This window comes from Glycine max, chromosome 17 (assembly GCF_000004515.6).
Source record: "Glycine max cultivar Williams 82 chromosome 17, Glycine_max_v4.0, whole genome shotgun sequence".
NCBI classification, from domain to species: Eukaryota; Viridiplantae; Streptophyta; class Magnoliopsida; order Fabales; family Fabaceae; genus Glycine; species Glycine max.
In genome coordinates this window covers 32984298-32989133 of record NC_038253.2, presented here as the reverse complement: position 1 = coordinate 32989133, position 4836 = coordinate 32984298, and the positions used below count along the sequence as shown (strand labels likewise).

At 35.1% G+C, this 4836-nt stretch overlaps 1 long non-coding RNA gene across 1 annotated transcript; it reads left to right on the top strand.

Moving 5' to 3' along the window:
* Positions 1-2396: 2396 nt before the first annotated feature.
* LOC121173811 (uncharacterized) lies at positions 2397-3600 on the top strand. Its single transcript, XR_005889265.1, has 3 exons — positions 2397-2549; positions 2704-2812; positions 3266-3600. It is a non-coding gene; the product is annotated as an uncharacterized lncRNA (long non-coding RNA).
* Positions 3601-4836: the final 1236 nt, after the last annotated feature.

The window sequence follows — 4836 nt, the reverse complement described above, 5'->3', positions numbered from 1 at the left end:
ATGATTAATGACAATAGAAGGTATATGGTTGGTAGCACAAAGAAACATGCTAAGCAAAATGCCGTGTGTGAACATGATAAAATGGTAAATACAGGAATGATATGTCCTATTATGACGTTATAAAGATATACATGATTTGATCAAGGAAACAAAACATGGTGAGTTTTTTCCGTGTTCCTAATTCAGGAACCTAATGGAAAGGATCAAAAAGTTCGCTATCCAGTGACAACTCCCAAGGGTGGTTTTATGTAACTTTTAATGGCTTTTAAAGATATCATCCTCTTTGGTAACAACATTGTGGCGGTAGGGACTACTAGCAACAATGCATCATCAAAAGAGGAAAACTCTAGATGAGGCTTCACAGTTATCAAGTGAGTTGGAGACCTAGCATGACCACAGATCGACCTCCACTCCCTATGTCTCACACAGACCCGGGTATAGGTCCTAATATCTCAGTGTGTGTGCAAAAGTGTAGGTGCAATGTGTGCATAGAGCAATCAAAGAATTACCCCACCCTACTTCCCAAGCAAACAGGCAACTCCCAAGTAGATGCAACAAGTACGTCACGTGTCGTCTACCACAGGATTCAATGGCAAAAATATTTCTAACTACGAATGTAATAAATAGACAAATACACACCAAAAGACAATAACATTGCAAAGGTTATACACAAATATGGACAAAAGAAAAGATAAAAGAGAAAAGGGAACATAAATAAAGAAGAAGTCACGATAAAATTGCACATTGATCGAATGACTTAACCCTCTAACAAGTCCCCAGTGGAGTCGCCATCTGTCGCAACCTACCTTACGACGGGGGTGCGGGCGAAAAGAAAACGCATGGGAGTCGCCACCAACGTTTATTTAAGGAAAACATTAGAAAAAACCAAAAAGAGATCTGCAAATTTTGAAAATAAAAGTTCGGGAGTTGCTTACGCATAGGGAAGGTATTAGCACCCCACGCGCCCGTCACAAGGGACAACAACCTTTAATCGAGTGTGCACAACGTGACTTCAAAATTATTTATTTTTCCTTTTATATTTCTTTTTCTTTTTGGGTCGACAAAGGAGCTGCCCTTGCTCCTACGTATCCTCAAGTGCGATGAGGAGTTCAGACCTACGTAGTTCTTTAAAGTGAGAAAGTTTGTGTGTTGAGTTGGTTTTATGCTTTTGAAAGATTCATTTTAATTACAAACAAAAAGGTCGTTAAGGCGTTGGACCTTCAAATGATCTCAAGTGATATTTGATGGAGAGAATTAGTTATGAGTTGTTTTTTTTATTTTGGTTTTTGTTTATTAGCTTTCAATCTTTCTAAGACAACATTTTTTTTACGGCAATAGGATTAAACTTTACAAATAAAAACGAGATCACCGATGATAAATGGAGAAGATGAATATGCATGTAATAACAGAGGGGACCCCTAAGGGTACACAGATTACATTCAACTCTTAAAAACAAAACTAACCGACTGTTGCATGAGGAACACAAAACAAGAGAACGATGTAGGGAATGATCACGGTCGTGATTCGGTAGTGCCTCGGCTTCATTTCTTCTTCTTTTTTCTCTCTTTCTCCTTCTTTTCTCTCAATTCTCTCAACTCCTGAACCTTGGAACCCCTTAAAAAAAACCCCCAACATGTCTATTTATAAGGAAAAAGCCATTTTGGGGCAGTTGAAGTTCACCCAGGCAAGCTGATGCTTAGCCCTGAAGGAATGAGCTCGCCCAAGCGAGCTGGTTGCTTAGGCATGAAGCTATTTCATGGCCCAGGCGAGCCAGATGCTAGCCTGGGCAAGTTAGGGTCTAGAAAAATCCAAAAAAGACCCATTTTCCCCCCTTCCTTGGTATCTTTTTGTTTTCTTGATCAAAACACTAAGTGATTCCTTGCTTCACGCTGTAACTAGTGTCAAACACTGTAATTTGACTAGCAAGAATCAAAATATCAACGAACGATAGTCCCCGAACGAAATTAAGGTCTGACACTTATCTACTTTATAACACTTAGGTTGAGTTTATTTAAATTTATTTGTCAAAAAAAATGTTTATTTTAATAAAATAAACATTTTTTTATTTTTTTGGTGGATTTATCTAAATTGTTTCTTCTTAAAATAAACAATTTTCTCTTATTCGCTTATTAAAAAACACTTATTTTAAAAAATATTTATTTTAAGTTTCACTAAAAAATAGTGTTTTTCTGGTGGTTTATTTGTAACGATCTCAACAAACCGCCACAAGTGTTACAATCCATGTGTCACTATCAACCTTGTGGATGGATTCTCTATGTGTCACTTCACTGTGCTAGAAACTTAGAATTTTACATTTGTAAGTTACGAATTTAAAAGTTTAAATATAATTTTAAAATTCTATTTTTGAAAATGTAACTAAAAAAATACACATTGAAGTCACACATTTAGGGTTTCACACTTTCAAAGTTCTTCCTTAGCAACCTCAATAGGGTTCCACCGTTGAAGTCTCAATTTGTGTTTAGGGTTCCTCACATTTGAAGAGTTCACACCTTATTGTCGCCATTCTCGCATCTCAATATTCATTCAAGGTGATTTTTGAATCCTATTTTGTGATACTCAGATTTTTTTTCCACTCTATTTTGCATTTTTCGATTCATAGATGTTTTTCCACTTTGTTTTTCATTTTTTGCATTGAGGAATAGTTTCTGAATCTCTATTTTTTCATTTTCGACATTCTCAAAGTGTTCACACAAGAGAAACCCTACTTCGCTATTCATTCTCTCCAATTTCAATTCTCAATCGTGCTCTTCACCAACTATGCATTGATTTGTCTCCCTCTTTTTCTCTTCAGGTAATTTTACTTTTCTCTCTCTCAGTCCCTTTCTTAGTTCATTCTTTTCCAATGCATGATCCCTACACTAGCAATTAATACATGCTCAAGGAATATTTCCACCATTGATTTTAGCCACACTACCATCAATTTGAGGCTACTAACTTAATTCTTGGAGCATACAATAATCATTGGTCCATGTGCATGATTATGAGAGAATTTGTCTCTTCTCCCTCCTTGATTTGGACCTTGAAAATATTGTATTTAAAATGAGAATGTAAATTAACTAATATAATTAGTTTCAATATAAAAGTCATGCAGACTTGTGCTTGAGTGTGCATATGTTGGATAGAAAACGAAGATAATGACATTTTTATAAAAAAATGAATACATAATGAAATTAATAAATTGAATTTGTAACTGCATCAATTATAGTTTTGTTTACTAATGAAATGTTATGTCACCATTTGATAGATGAACAAGGAAATACTAAAAAGATCCAGCTTACAAAACCAAGTGTATTTGCGATACCTCATCGTGAATATATAGTCATACCATTTGATAGTCAACTATGAGCCTATGGAGAAGCAGCTACACTTCTTTCATCAGCTTGTGGATGTATTGCCATGGATTCAAAAACCATCCCAATTAACTTTGATAGTTGGTCAAATGTTCCAAAATCATACAAGGATGGTTGCTTTAATATGGTAAAGGTATATGCATACACCAAATTGTTTAGCCATGTTCTCTTTAATTATGATCTGCTGACTTTTCTTTTTTGCCTTTTTCAAGAATCTATTTCATTTCCAAGCACCAAAATCAGTCGTTGAGCGTTATTGTTTTCTTTGCATGTCAAGAAAGTATAATAATGGCAAGAAAATTTTGTGGAATAGTGTTTATGATACTTCACTATCTAGAGAACAATTAATTGCTAATGTTCCTAATGGAATTCACAAAGATCAGTGGTCTTCATTCATTGATTATCATCTAAGGCCAGAATATAAGGTAATTTAAAAAATATTTGTTACTATTAATTTTTTTAGCTTATATTTTAATTAATATTTTTATTTCATAGGAATTATGCAAGAAAAATACTGAAGTTAGAAAAAAGTGAAATATTCCACATACTGGTGGGTCAAAACTTTTGTTTACAAAGCAACATGAGATAGTAAATATTTTTTGTTTTGTCTTGAGTCTTAATAAATAATTATTTTTTTATGTTCTTTTGGACTTAGATGTGTCATGTATTAGGAAGTAGATCTTGGACGTACTATGGGTCGAGAGAACTGTATATTCTACTCACAAGAAGAAAAATGAATCATATGTGTTAGTGCTTAGCTCTACTGAGCTTTAAAAGATTGGCTAAGATTTTGTTAAAACATAAGCACTTAGACAATGAAGGAAAGCTGGAGTTGCTGCACATGATGTCCAACGATATGTCAAGGAATAAGATCGGGCTGCACAATGCACAAGGCAAGATAAAATGTCAAATGAAGAATTGAAGTTGCAGGATCCACGATGTCGGATACAATGTCCTGACATCCTGCTCGAGAATACTGGAGTTGCTGTGCAATGCAAGATAAAAGTCAAGTGCAGAAGTGAAGCTGCAGGATCCACGATGTCGGATACGATGTCCTGACATCCGGCCCGATAATACTGGACATATAATTCTGTTATATCTTTAACAGATTATTGTGCAGTTAGCAAGAGATAAGATGATCTATCTTCTGGAACGAATTAAAAGATAATTAAAGTTCGAATTTCAAAGAAGAAGAGTTCGTTCAGGGATTAAAGATTAAAGATTAAAGATTCAAACTAAAAGATCAAAAGTTATCTTTTAGTTCTTTAACTGCAGATTTTTCAGAAGAAGATAGATCTCCTCCAGCATCAAGGAGTTGCAGCCCAGAATCGTACATTGCTATATAATCATGGAGGCTGCACGAGTTCTGTACCAAGTCCGGGATTGAAGAGTTAGTTTGTGAGTTTTTGGGACTTGAGTCTTTTGTGAGCCACCTTGATGGTACCCTAACATCAAGTGTTGGACC